This window comes from Acromyrmex echinatior, chromosome 2 (assembly GCF_024713525.1).
Source record: "Acromyrmex echinatior isolate Ae372 chromosome 2, ASM2471352v2, whole genome shotgun sequence".
NCBI classification, from domain to species: domain Eukaryota; kingdom Metazoa; phylum Arthropoda; class Insecta; order Hymenoptera; family Formicidae; genus Acromyrmex; species Acromyrmex echinatior.
Window position 1 is genome coordinate 26,088 of NC_141853.1, and position 15,496 is coordinate 41,583.

Here is a 15,496-nt window from a genome sequence, read left to right on the forward strand (position 1 = left end):
GTTAGACTATTAAAATAATTATGTAGGACGCTCAAGCTGATTGTTAGAACATTAAAACTTTTTGTAGCATTGTCTAAATACAAGTAAAATGCCTGTGATATGAGCTCCATGATTGTTATGCGTAAATAATTGTATTTATAAGTTTACAATATATAATTAAAAAAAAAAAATTAATTAGAGTGTATCGAAAACGAAGTTAATTACAAACATTTCGACTGTAGATCTAATCCTTCTCACTGCGGAAGAATAAGATATGTCAATATATGTATGTATTAATATTATTTACTAAAACTACGGAGAGTCATATAAGTCGCATTCTACATCGTGTTTAGGGTCATAAAAATGAATTATTTGGAATTTTTTAAATTCATCACGAAAACATGTTAGTGCACATATTATTGTAAGATAATTATTAATTATTATTGTGTAAGATTGGAGGTTACAACAACAAGCAAATACATAATGTATGTGAAGTTAGCCCTCCTTTTTTTAAAAATTAAAATTTTAACAATTGTTTCAGATTATTCTGAGTTTTTTCTATACTATTCCAAAGCGATATTATCTTATTTCAAATTTTTTTCCAATAAAATGGATTTTTTTTGCTGACTCCCCTTTTTTGAAAAATTAAACAATTTCTTCTTGCAGATTCTAGTTGTTCCAAACATTGTTCCAAAAGGACAATTTCGTATGACGAACGGAAATAGCAAAAATCAAAAAAACATTTTCTTATCCGGCACCTCTTTTTTCAATAATCGAACAATTCATTGTCGCCAGATTATTCTAGTTGTTCCAAACATTGTTCCGAAAGGACAATTTCGTATGACGAACGGAAATAGCAAAAATCAAAAAAACATTTTCTTATCCGGCACCTCTTTTTTCAATAATCGAACAATTCATTGTCGCCAGATTATTCTAGTTGTTCCAAACATTGTTCCAAAAGGACAATTTCGTATGACGAACGGAAATAGCAAAAATCAAAAAAACATTTTCTTATCCGGCACCTCTTTTTTCAATAATCGAACAATTCATTGTCGCCAGATTATTCTAGTTGTTCCAAACATTGTTCCGAAAGGACAATTTCGTATGACGAACGGAAATAGCAAAAATCAAAAAAACATTTTCTTATCCGGCACCTCTTTTTTCAATAATCGAACAATTCATTGTCGCCAGATTATTCTAGTTGTTCCAAACATTGTTCCAAAAGGACAATTTCGTATGACGAACGGAAATAGCAAAAATCAAAAAAACATTTTCTTATCCGGCACCTCTTTTTTCAATAATTGAACAATTCATTGTCGCCAGATTATTCTAGTTGTTCCAAACATTGTTCCAAAAGGACAATTCCGAAAGTCGAACGGAAATCGAGGAAAATAAAAAAAACGTTTTTCAACAAACGAACGCTCCGACCAAAAGTTAAAGGTACACTCTCCTTATTCCAACACAGAATTTTATATTTTCAGTCGTTCTAGTCCTATGAAAGATAATTCTGCAGTGTGAATTTAGCCACCGCTATCGGTTCTTCCAAAAATTGAAAAAATTGATCTCATTAACTACAATAAGAGTAAATCGCTATTAGTCTTCTAAAAAACGAAAAAAATCCATTTTTTACATCCACTATCATCAGTAAACGTGCACTTCCTTTCGTGTCGAGAACTTTTTTTTCTGAGTTGTTCTAGTCCTCCGAAACATAGTTCTGCAGTATGAATGATACATCGTTACTTTAAAATGGCACATCGGTATATACATAAATACATATAAACGTCCGCCCGCGCGTAAATACTTATTTATATCTGTCAATAATAATATAATATCAATAATACACGGAATTTTTAAAGAATAGCTTGAATGAATCAAGATTATGTGCAAAAAGTAACTATATGAGGAGGTTGGTTGGAGATATTTGTTCAGAGCGAGAGTACAATATATCCAAAATGTACAGTGTGTGTTGAAGGTCCTTTAATAATATAAAAAAATTTTTTAGTTTTAAGCAAGTAAATGCAAAATTGTATCTTCTTTTGAAAAATCTGAAAAAATTCCCCAACATATTCTAATATATGTAGAATGTGATATTATAAAAAAAAATTTGCGATCACAATGGGATTCATCCATAAACAAATACTTTTTCCAAAACAAAATTTGAATTTTGGTCTAATTACTATGAAATGAATTGATTTTTTTAAGATACTTCCTTGTACCTTTAATTTTTCAATATATTTTTGTTCAATTATTTGTTGGCGATTGTAAAAATTTTTTTTTAATGTTTAAACGTTTTTATTTGCAAGTACGGGAAAAATTCTAAAAGATTTCTTTGTATAAAAATTTTGTATATTTTATGATTTTATAAATAGCTACAAATGTGTATCAAAAATGGAAAACATTTTAAAACGACTATTTCCAATCTTAGATCAATATTCCATATCTTAGAGGTAAGGCGTATAATACTTATTTTTTCGACCTTCAATTTTCTATATGTACCGACATATTTTCATGATCACTTTAAATATCTGAAGCAGTTCATTTTTTGATTGCCTTCTGATATACGGAAAGCATAGGCATTTTATTATTTGATATTATTCTTGGAACTACAAAAATTATTTTTGTTTTAATTACTCATTATGCTTGAATGTTCTACACAATCAATATCTTAATAGTCTAACAAAATTATTTTTGGTTTCTATTTAGCAAAATTCTATCAAAATCGTTTCTTTCCGTTATACAATTTCGATTTATCAAATTCTAATTCTATGTTCTAACCTTTCCGTTAGTTCTATATATCTTTAATGTCTCAATTCCAATTCCTTTACGACCGTTGAGTTTTCTTTTAGATCTCTTTAATTCTAAATTCGTAAGAACTCTGGAGATGATTTCGTATTTATACAAAAAACCTCAGATCTACGATATTTATTCCGACTTCTATCGAATTTTGAATTTTGCATACATGTATTCTTACTTCGTAGGTACAATATTGATTTCAAGTTTCACTAAAAGAAGAGAAAATGAGTTTTTCTAATTAAATTATATGTTAAATAAATAAAGAATGTATATGAATAGACCGATATACTTTTACGAATTGTGATTAATTTATCTCCTAACTTTGTTTTATTATTGTTCTATAAAGATATATCAATAGAAATAACATTTACATTTTATTCATATTTTACTACATCATTTGTTGGTAATACGTTTTTTGTTGCGTTTCTTAAGTATATATATACATATATGTACATCGGCAAAAAAAACGAGTCATTAAATTTTAACACAAATTTTTTATATTTTTAAATAGAGATAACTCAATGAAAAATCATCATATCGAGATGAACCACAAAATCATCGTATCGAAATGAACCTCAAATTAAGCTTGAACATCTCCTTGATGATCATGGAGATCAAATTTAAATTACACAAAATGTAATACAAAATGGCGGACGTTGAAGATGGACATCGAAAAATAGTTTAAAAATTTTTTTCTTTAAACTGTTGCACTGCTCAGAGGAATCGGATGCATGGCACAAAAGTGTATGAGTCTTATTGACTTTCAAACTAATCCATATTTTAAACATTTTTCTATGATTTTTTTAGAAATTTATATCGTTTTAAAGAAAGAACAAGAAGAAATAAGAACATTTAATTGACAGTATGCCCTTGACGAATACACGAATTGATAAATGCGAGAGAAAGCAATACACATTATTAAAGATTAGGGTTGGGTAAGTTAACGTTTTTTTTTAACTAACGTTTTTAAACTAAATTAAGTTGAAGTTAATGGCTTATAAAATTAATAAAATTAAGTTAAAAGTTGAAGGAATAAAAAAAGTAGTTAAGTAAAAGTTAAGTTAAGATTGAATTAATTTAAGTTTAAAAAAATGTTAATTAAAAAAAAATTTTTTTTAATATCAGAATATTCTAATTTTTCTTGTAATGAGATAACTTTAAATAACATTTACAAAGATACACTTACATAGATTATTAGATAAATTTAATTTTATATTCACATGTAAGTTACTTATATATAATAAGATATATACTATAAGGCGTTTTTGTAAAATCTTGCAAAAGAGAAAGTATATGTTTTTGCATTATTTCTCTTTCTTTAACCTTTATCTAACTTTCTTTAACTTCTAAAACGACTGCTCATGCATGTTTACGACTACATCGACTAGATATTTGTTACAAAGATAAATATAAAAATTTAGATTGGGTGGATGCGCAATGCTGTTCTACAACAATCTTCATCTAAGGCTCATTTCATATTTATGTTGCTGAAATATAACATTTATGATATCTACAATTAGTGTGATTCAAATATAAGCAGAAATTGATAAAACGAGTCAATTAAAACTAACTACCATATGACATTTTATTATAGAGTCTTTCATCATAAAATCATTGAACTTCTCCTCTCTTCTAAATTAATTCTCTAACGATTAAGACTTTATAGAAAAAAAATATTAGCATTAAGGGAGGTAGAAAAATTTTTAATTTAAAAAACATTAATAAATTAAAGTTTAAAAGTAACCAAATTAAGTTGAAAATTAATGCATTTAAAATTAATTAAGTTAATAAAGTTAATAAAGTTTTTAATTGCAATTTTGATATATTGATGATTTTACTTTATGTTCTATTATCAATTTCTCGGGGCATTTCATATTAGGAGCACAATTTTTTAACTTTACGATTTGCTCACTTTTTACATTTCTTTAATTTTCAAAAAAAAAATATGAAACTTGAATTAAATTTTATATAACATTATCTTACAGCTTATTAAATTCCCTTTCAAATGACTTATTATCTTTTTAGTCTTTTCTGCCCATAAACTTCTAGCATTTACCCAAAATGAATTCGGTATCTCATAATAAGGACCTTTCCTCTACATATATATATTAATAATATGTATTAAATATTTTTTAAATATACTACATTTTAGATGTATCACTCCAAAATTAAAAAAAAATGAAAGAGTTATTATTTTATATATTAAAATTCATTTTTTTACATGTACGTCTTCAAGAATTTTTTTACATATTGTTGTTTGGTTTGTAACATTATTATTAATGAAACACATTCTATAATGTTGAAAATATATTCCATTTTTTTTGTTCAAATTAGTCGGATAGTCTTACAATGTAACATCAATTTATTCAGCCTATTTGATTCAGTGTGATATAACCATGAATCTTTACAAAATCGTTATAATTAAGGGTTGACTCTTGTAATGCAGGAAAAAAGGACATAAAAGAATTTGTATTTATTTTACTTTACAGCCTTTCAAACAATCTTCAATCTTCTGCAAGAATTTTTAATAGGAAAAAGGAAACTTGCCCAGTTTTATAGGGGAATTTGGGTGAACAACTTTGAAACCTAAAATTTTTGATGCCCTTTGATGCCTAAAATTTTAAAGTATCAAAAAAGAATCAAAAATTCCATAAGCCCAACTTTAGAGGAGAGGTTTTCTGAGTATTAGAACTATCCAAAGTTCGCTATTATGACCACTAGTCTCATCCAATTTCTCTGCGTCCAGGACATCTCCCCGCGGTGACGGCGATAACGGATTGTACCAAAGACATGAAGTAATACCTAAAATGTATTTGGTACAGTTCATTAATCCGACTAAATCCCTGGTCGCGATTCATGCCGTCATGTCACAGAAATTTGAATTTGCTTGTAATGACGGCGATGTCCCTGGAGTTCGCCCTCGGGGGTAAGATGGACAAGCGATGAATATACCAATCGGAATAAACCAGCTTTTGGTATGGGATCACCCCGAAGCAGCTATTGATCGCGATCCATTGTGAGTAATGTGGAAAATATTTAAAAAACCAGTCGCGTAAACATTTATTAGCTGAGGAAGTGCTAGATTTCTTGGAACAAGAGCTTAGTAGTTCCTTAAGAGTCCCACTCAACACATTTAAATATATATATGTTGGTGTCATTATAAAAGAAAACGAGAGATGGAAACGTTACAGTTAAAAATACTAAACATTTTTGTCAAATCAATTAAAACCTTTTGTTTTCATACTTTAAGTGTCTCTCCCCTCTTCATCGATTAATATATATCACTTATAACTATTCATTTGGGATCCAAAAAAGGTTTTAGTTGCTTTTGTCAAGATTGGACATATTCCAGATATTAGATTCGAGAAATCGAATAAAACCAGTCCTACATGGTATACAATACATCGTCATCATAGCGAACTTTGAACATCTGTAGCACTCAAGGAACTCATTTTATAAAATTGTACATATGGAATTTTTTAATTCTTTTTTTTATGTTCTACAATTCTAACTAGATCTCAATACTGTTCAGAGAGAGCCAAACTGGGCATAGTCCTTTTTTCATGCTGTATTTAAATCTTAAAACCTTTAAAAGTATCATTTAATGAAAATTGATGTTTGAATATTTAATATTATTAATATAACTTATTGTTCTGTTTCCTAGCTACACACATTTAATGATAATCATTTCTTTTTCTCTATCACTAATATGCGAATGGTTATGGAAGCAATTCTATTAATACATTATTTTGATACAGTAAAACATATTTCTAATAATAAATATTTGAAGCCTATTAATGTTAACAATTCTAAAAAATTTTAAGACGTACCTTTAAATTTAAAAAGAAAATTAAATTTAAAATTAAAAAAAGAAAAGAATTATAATACTCCAGAATAATACAGATTATAAAACTATTTAATTCTAAAATTCTATATCTACTACATTTCTAAGCAATACGAGAGAAATGTGACCAATTAAAATAAAGTTTTGTGCATTAAAAATTTTGTCAAATTATCCTGATTAATATTATTTATAATTATATTTTATGCAAAAAAGTAGTCGGCATTACTGATTCAGTGAGCACAATGAGCTTCAATCTCTCCAAGCCATTTATTATATCTATGCTAGAGATGGTGCTATTGTTACACTATGTATATGTAGTGCAGCATATAATTCTATTTATTAGTAAATTATCCAATCTTATACAGCACACTAACGTTAAATCAATATCTCAGAAACGTTAAATTGCGAACATTCTAGCAACATCGCAAAATGTAGATCCAATGTTGAAGAAACGTTGCAAAAACGTTTAATGTTCATTAAATTGCAATTATCTGTGAGACAAAAAATTTTTTGTGTATTAATTAATTCAGTTTTATTATTAAAATAAATATTGATAAATATTATATTCCAAAACATACACGATAACATTATAATTGAAAAAAAAAAACACTTTTTTCCTGATTTGAGAATTAATTTCCTTATTTTTCTAAGCGGTCATCCAATCTACCCCATCCAACAGTGCTGAACCTCTGCAATCGTACGGGAACTGCTTCAATGATCCAAGAACATTGAATGTTAGAGGATATGACATATAGATATGTGGAAAGACAATGAGTCGATGTTGGACTGATCAAACACAAACAGTATCACACGCGCGAGCATTCTGTACGCGTGGCCGATTTCCGCGTAAATGTATATCATTTAGAAATGAGTTTCGTTAAAAGATCAATTGAAGTGATTTAAATTTTCTATTTACATGACATTTTATTTTTGTTCAGTTTTTACAAATTAAAATAGATTTCGATATATAATTTATTCAGTATTGTTTCAACATTGCAGCAATATTAACAATGAATGCGGAAAAATCAATATAGATCCAACATTAATAAAATATTGACGCTTCAATATTTAACATTGCAACATCTCAGCAACATTCTTTCAATGTTCTGTACCGTATAGGAACAATATTGCAGCTCCATGTGTACGGATGCTACAAGAATCAATATAGTCTTGATACTTAATCCATGGGAAGATATCAAGAACTTTTAAAAGATCACAAACTTTTAAAATGGTGGATGGGAAGATTGAGCGAAATTATTATTAAATTGTTGGAGCATCATCAATCTCATTATTCAACTATCCGTGATAATATTTGGGTTAATCCCAATCCGCAAGATGTTGAAGCACAAACTTCAGATAAACTGCTTCCCTGACTAGTAGCAGACTGTCAGATCCCTCATGGGATGGAAATAACAGTTTGTGATATATTAGCAAACACGGTAGTATTTTGGCAACGACACTACTGTGGTTCCTTTACGCGAAACCGCGAGTTGTGAGGGATTGAAATTATTGGAAATATGATGAACCTAAACGGCTGAACCGATCAAGAAGTTCTACATACGCTCAATCGATAGCGTCCATTCAAATTGTGTAATAAAAGTGCTTTTATTTTTTTTCTACCCTGCCCTTAGCAGCGGAGATATTGTGACGCGAAGTCCCGATGTGAAACTTTTAAGATATGTCATCGTTATTACGTTCGACTTGCTTACACTTTTTATACTCAACATCGCTCGCTCGCTCTCTCGCTCTCTCTCTCTCTCTCTCTCTCTCTCTCTCTCTCTCTCTCTCTCTCTCTTCAGCACCAAATATATATTTATTTCATTTTAAGTGTAAAAAGTGTAAAAAAGTATAAGCAAGTCGAACAGCTCAATCATGTTCATTATATCGTCGACCATTCGATCAGCCAAATGTACTGTTGCGTATTTTGGCACGAGAGTGTGTTAGTTGTCCAGTCAGAATGTTGGACATTTTGGCGCGAAAGTTTGTTTAGCGTATTGATGCAACAAGCTAGCGATGCATAATAACCGAAACGTTATGTATGCTGGTTATACGATGGTATTTGTTAATAACTTAGCTAGAAAATTATAATGAAAAATCTTTGGATCATGAATTGATTTTTTTCTTCTATGAAATTTAATGCTATTTAATACCTATTATAAAAGCCAATTTGTATGATATTATATTTTGAATGAATTTTTAAAGATACATGTTTAATTAGTTAACGACATCAATAAAATGTGTAGCGTCCTAATAAATCCTAATAAATTAAATTTAATTGATACTTGAAAGAGATAAAACAAATTCTAAAAAATTTGGTGATATGTACCATTTAAGGTGGTTCAATTGTTAGTCAAAAACCAATTTAGAGACTTAATTTTTTTATATGACGTAAATAAATACTGTACACAAATAATCTCACAATTTGAGCAATATTGTTTTCTTGAATATTATTCTGAAATTGATTATTTCAAGCATATCGCCTTATGGGAAGCGGTCGTTCCGAAATAGATAATCACCAATTTAATACACACTCAGCCAACTTAAGTTTTGAAAAACTAAGATTTGACAGATGAAATATTAACAATTATGTACAAAAAAGAAAAATCAGATTTTATCGTATGGATTTAAAGCTTTATTATCACAAAATTTACTTTTATTTCATGGATTGCATTAGTATAGTAACAGAGTTGGCAACGTCGCACTAATACGAAGTAAACGTCATATAACCTAGAATCCATCTCGATGTAAAGAAATAGATATGAAAATAATATAAAATCGATGTTTATGCCGATTCTGAATCTCTCCCTTATCATTCGCCATAGCCGAATTAGCCGGTCACTGCCCGTCACATCGCAACGTTGCCAAGTATACACTCAATCTCTCGAATCGTTGACAATCTCATACATATATTTATTATATTCTATGTACTAATAATTCACTGAAAATATAGCACTAAAAATAAATAGTATCCACAATTCATTGCACTATTATTACATATGATTTGGAATCGCTGTAATGATAATTTATTTTAGTTACATTTTTTACTCCAAAGTAATAGTTGAACCTCCTTCATGAATAAAATACTAGAATTATGTAAATATAAAAAATGATCTGAAATTAGTGCCTAATCCACATCTGGTGGTTTTACCCTATTAATTTCTAAAATAATATACAATGTAACATGATAGTTTCCAAACGGCCGATAGTCTAATTAAAATATCTATATACGGATCTTATCTGCTTATTCTTAATCATATTTACGTCACGCGGAGAATCATTTGGAATTTATAGTTAATCATATATTTATAGTGTGTATATTTGTAGTGCACAATCTAATCATGAATATATTTTTGGACAATAGCATTTAGAAAAGAAAAAGATATCGAACCATCTGTGAAAGAGATAGGGAAGTCTCGAAGGTGGTTAAAAAGCATTCTAGATATTGGAGGTAGTTTTATGTAATTTGTCCTTTTTGACACTTGTAACTAAAATTATAAAAGATATAAAATTTTTACACTGAAAAAGAAGTATTTAATTTTAAGATATTAAATGTTTTATTTTGGTCTCCATTTTTTAAACACTTAAAGATATTTTTGTTTTAAACTTTTTCAATAAACAAAACACTACGCGTTCGGATTGAAAACACTATGTATTTTAAATCTAAACACATAGTGTTTTGTTTATGGAAAGAATTTGAAACTATAACACACATCTTTTAAACCTATTCTACAATGCGCTCTTTGTTTCCTATTTCTTGCTTTTTACCTTTTGCTTTTTTCTTCTTTGCAATCGTTTTATCGATAATTGTATTTCTTGCTACGTGTCTCTTGTTTCTTTCGAAGTTCGTTAACTTTTATTTTGGGCAACATAAAACAAAAAACCGGAAAAGAAGATAAGATATAAAAAATAATAAAAAGCAAGAAATAGGAAACAAAAAGCACATTATAGAATAGGCTTAAGTGTTTAAAAAATGGAGACAAGAACTAAAACATTTTAATATCTTCAAATTAAACACTTCTTTTTTCAGTGTATAGACTTTTTTTAAGGATTTTTCCTGTACTTTCAAATAACAATATTTATTTTAGTGAGAAAATTTAATAATATAAATAAATTTGTTTTTTACTTTTAAACAAATAAATGAAAAATGATATCTTCTTTCGAAAATCTAAAAAGATTCGCTAAAATACTCTAATATGATTTTCAAAATACGTTTTGTCCAAAATTTGTAATTTTCGGAAAACGAGAAAGAAAGAAACTCCGCACATAAAAAAATTACGCCTTTTACAGAAAATAACAACATGCTAATGTGAAATATTAGACAAAATTGCTAAACAATTGCTAAAAATGTTATTTTGTTTGTCTCTAATTAATAAACATAATGCTAAAAATGCATTTTGTTTATCTATAGTTAATAAATATAATGCATTACGAAATGTCTTTTGCAGCATATAAATTAACGATGAAAAAATGCCTTTTGAATATCTCAGAGTAATTTATAATATGAGTTTTTCAACACTGAATATTACGTTATTTCTAACTAAAAAAATGAAATTTTGGATAAAAAGTATTTTGAAAGTCTGCTTCTCATATGTTGAATATGGTGTAAAGTAAATTTCGGGATCGCAATGGAATTCACTCATAAACAAATATTTTTTACAAAAACTAAATTAGAATTTTCTAAGTACTATAAAATGATTTTAAAGATTCTTTTTTTACACACATTACTTTTTCAATGTATTTATGCTCATTTATTTATAAACAGTTGTAAAAATTTAACATTTAGAAATTAGCGTTAAAAAATTTTCCTTTTAAAAGTTAATGTTTTTATCTAAGAATATGATAAAAATTATGAAAGATTCCTGTCTATAAAAATTTTGTATATTTTATAATTTTATACATAATATACATAGTTATACATGTCAAAGAAAAAAAAGAAAACTTTTTAAAACGACAATCTCCAATATCTTAAACGCAAAGCTTATATCTTTATTTTTTCGATCTTTTTTTTATGATCACTTAAAAAATTTGAAACAGTTCATTTTTAGATTGCCTTTTAACATGTGGAATACGCCAAAGGCGCTTCCATTATTATTCTTGGAGCCACAAAAACTGTTTTATTTTAATTATCCGTTATATTTGAGCGTTCTATTATACATAATTATTTTAATAGTCGAACAAAATTATTTTTAGGTTTGTGATCTAGCAAAATTTTTAGGTATTTTATCAAAATCGGTTTTTCCTGTGTACGATTCCGTTTCGTCAAATTCTAATTCTGCGTTCTAAACTTTGCGTTCTTAATTTTGTAAATCTTCAATTTCTCAACTTTAACTCCTTTATACGATTGTTGAATTTTATAGATCTCATTAATCATCGATTCTAAATTCTAAAAAGCCCTGGAGATAATTTCGCTATTTACACTTCCGATCTACGATTTTTTATTTCAAGTTCTATCGAATTCTTGATTCTGCACTTACGTATACTAAATTCGTAGATTTAATATTGATTTCAAATTCCACTAAAAGAAAAGAAAACTTGTTTTTCTAATTTCTACAGATATTAGTCCCGATCTATAGTAACTGCAATAAGTCTTTTGCTCTAAGCTCTGAGTTGCTCTGAGTTAATATTCTTCAAGTTCTCAATTTTATAATTAGAATTTAATCAATTGGCTTAGAGATTACAGTTTCAGATTTCGCCAGAAATGTTTTTATTGACAAAAATATTATAATTTAGAGCTTTGATCTGAACATAAAAAATTTACTACTATCGTAGATAGGATCTTAGATCTCTCTCTTTGCGGACGAAAGTGTAGCAGAAGTGAATCGGAGATCCCCCAGATTCTATCGCCTACAAGATTCTACATCCCGGCCCCGGTAAGGGGATCTCCGGATCTACGGATTGACGGATTCCGGGTTTCACCGATAGTAGCCTTCTCGGATCTGGGATGCCGCGGATTCTCGGTCCCGAAAACGGCCCTCCGCGTCGCGCCCTCGCCGTCGGAAACGATCCGGAGAATGGAATTCGTCTCGATAACGCGCGCGACGCGCAAGTGCATCCGTTCCCCCTTGCGCCTCGTCTTCTGCTCGCTGCATCCGCAGCTGTCCTCCGCCCGGCCCGTTCGCTGCACTTGTCGCGCTACCCTCGTTCCCTTGACCCTCCCTAAACACATAAATTCTCCCCGTTTGCCCACGTCCCCTCCTTCCGTCTGTCACTACTCGGTCGGGGGCCCCACAGAAATAGATCCGAGATCCATGCGCCGACTTTCTCTGCTTCTTCGCCTAAGCGAGAAGAGCAGGTGCATCGCAAACATATTACACTGATGTACCACTGTTAACAGTCGTTTCAGATACAATTGTCACATGACTGATTAATCTTTCGCACGGAGAAAATCTTTCGCATGACCTTTAATTAACACGGTATAATTCATATGATATTAATATTTAAGATACTTATTGCTACTTATTGGTTTTTTTTACTAGTATTTTAATTGACGTTGCTGATAATAATTGATATATTCGTAGCGCCTTTTTTGCTAGATAACATACTAAGAAAAATGTGTTTTAAATAAACTAATAAAACGATTAAAAAAAGAAGACATTTTAGTGAGGACAAAACAGAATGTCTGCACAGAAAGGATGATTTTGCTGAAATAGCTAAAAATTAAGCTATAGATACAGATCTAAAAATAATTTTATTGAAGCATTAAAATAATTATGCTGAACACTTAAGTTGGTCTTAGAACGTCAAAACTTTGTAACATTTTCAGTACAAGGAAAAATGTTTGATATTTGTAACTATATAATTATATATGGATGTCCCACAAAATATTTAACTATAATTGATAGTAATTGCAATCACTTTTATGGTAATATAATTATAATTATAGTCATTTTCGAGAACATTGTATCGCTGACTCCAAAAAGAGTCGAAACGTCCGAGAAATATGTATATATGTATAAGTAAATACTGCACTAAAAGACAGTATAATTTAATTGCGCTATAATATCTGCACTCATTCTTAATTTTAATATTATAGTTAATTTCAAAAGTCATAGGAAAAGTTATCTTTTTCCGTTACATTACTCATTTTCAAGAGCTTGCCAATTATATATATTTGTTGATTAAACTATATATACATTTATACATATAGTTATATGTTATATTATTATTATCATTATAGCAATAATAATATCATAATTATAGTAACATTTAATTATCGTTTATAAATACTAAATACTTTTTCCTGTCAGTGAATACTTGAGATAGTATTTATTTCAATAGTTCAACAAAATTATTTTTAGATTTGTATCTAGCTAAATTTTAAGACACTTGAGCGAAATAGTTTTTTTTTCGTGTAATTATGATAATCAGAAATTTTATTTCATCAAAATGTCATTTTTATTAAGCCTTTTGTTGGTGTAATCTAAACATTTCTCTCAGTGCGCAAATTTACATTTGACAGCATTGATGAACGTTAGCTCGTCTTTCGCTTGTTTTTTTATTCGACGATCTGTCGAGAAAAATATGCGGACCATATTTGAAAAATTAATAGCGCTGATATCCGATATTAACCGTGTTACTCACTCATAAATCAATTATTAGCTAAAGACTCAACACGTTTACAATCATAATACGCATTTCCATTAATGAGTGCTAAGAAATATGTTTTCCCCTTCATCGATGTTATCAGACGTTCAGCTGGAATTGTTCGATATTATACTTCCCAAGTATCACGCGTTAGGTAATCGCGTGGGAACGGACGGGGCGAGGATAAATTGCAAATCTGAGGGAGAGTATACTGTGTAGAGTGGATCTAAGTAATTCTATGTTAATTACTCGCCCTTCTCTGCGTTTTGCAGCAAGCCACACTTTAAACGGCCTCTCCTGATCCGAGTCGATAACTTGTTTTCAAGCGATTCCACTCCTTGCTGTGTTGGACCTTTTACGCTTTTCTGGGTTTCGCTCGCGATTTGTTGTTTTACACAGCTGCCGCTCGCCTGCAGTTGCTTGCGTGCAGCCAACAAATCCCACGCGACGTTGCACTTGCCACACTTTTTCTGGAATTCGCGATGCAACTGTAACTTTCTTGCGAACTTTTACTAACATTTCGATAGATCTCTTATCTCGCGAACGAAGACGTTCGCAGGAATGTTGCGATTTATTTCGATGCCGAATATTCTTTTCACCGATTCACCCCAGCAATATATAAAATCGATACGCGAAATAATAAATATATTAAATAATTAACGATTCTTAGGTTAATAATCTTGGATCATCGACACATTTACTGATGTCCATTTCTACTAATGGTAGATTAAGTTTAATCGATGTACGTTAACTTAAAAAACTTTTAGTTTAACTTACTTTTTATCCTTTTTTAGCTAAGAATTAGAAAAAGAATAAATTAAACTGAGATTAAAATTAATTTATGTTGGTAGAAATGGACATGAAATGAACTTGTTTAAACTGTCGTGTATCAGTAAGTGAATTAATAAGAGATCTTTTTTCCTCCCTTGATCATCAGATACGCTATTGCGAACAGTGTCAATATTTTTTTCTCATAGTATCAATTCCATTTTTTTTTTTAATATTTTTGAAAAGTATGTTTATAATAATTGAGAATTCTTGAGAGAGAGAGAGAGAGAGAGAGAGAGAGAGAGAGATAGAGAGCTGAAGTTTCAAACAAACAAAAGTCTCGATGAATTTTAGATTTAAATGAAGCTTAGCATTGTAGGGAGCAGTTTGCATTTTCCTCAATTATATTCAAACTCGTAACTTTTCTTCTTCAAGGGGAGAAAAAAGAAACGCGGTTTTAAATTCAAACGACACGCAACGGAGCGGCGCGTTACACGGAATCGCGTGTAACTAGTAGGACTTGGAGGG

The 15,496-nt window shown here is 29.6% G+C and overlaps 1 protein-coding gene and 1 pseudogene across 3 annotated transcripts in view; both read left to right on the forward strand.

Moving 5' to 3' along the window:
• The window catches only part of Eip74EF (Ecdysone-induced protein E74), a 178,317-nt gene that overhangs the window by 7,367 nt on the left and 155,454 nt on the right, over positions 1-15,496 (forward strand). The gene's annotated exons all lie outside the window — the stretch shown is intronic.
• On the forward strand, positions 11,068-11,140 carry LOC147910378 (small nucleolar RNA SNORD36; annotated as a pseudogene).